Source organism: Arachis ipaensis, chromosome B08, assembly GCF_000816755.2.
Source record: "Arachis ipaensis cultivar K30076 chromosome B08, Araip1.1, whole genome shotgun sequence".
Taxonomy (NCBI): domain Eukaryota; kingdom Viridiplantae; phylum Streptophyta; class Magnoliopsida; order Fabales; family Fabaceae; genus Arachis; species Arachis ipaensis.
Window position 1 is genome coordinate 4,466,870 of NC_029792.2, and position 477 is coordinate 4,467,346.

Below are 477 nucleotides of genomic sequence, written 5' to 3' on the forward strand. Positions count from 1 at the left end.
CTTTTATAAAAAATAATATTAGTTAAACTAAAAAAAAAAGTATAATAAATTACGAGAAAGAAGGAAATCAAAGTGGCACTCATGTCAATTTAACCAATTGGAATTGCTCTCAGTACAAAACAAAATAACTGTTGGCTTCACTGATTTGCGCAGCCCACGTGTGACGTAACCAGTATTTTTCTGCTTCAGAAAATGATGCGTTTGCTTCCTCAATAATGTGTTAACGTTCGATGAGACATTCTAAATTGGTATTTCAAGAATACAATAATAAATTAAATTAATTATTTTGTTACTTAAACGATGATATTATCATTTAATAATTGTAGTAGTCAGTCTCAGTTTAGTTCACAGTTATATTTTTTAGAGATTAATTTAAGATGTATCGCCTTTCAAAAACAACATTAAACATTATTCACTATCAATTCAACAAATAATTATTGAACATTATTTTAAAGTAAAAATTTTATATACAGTTTT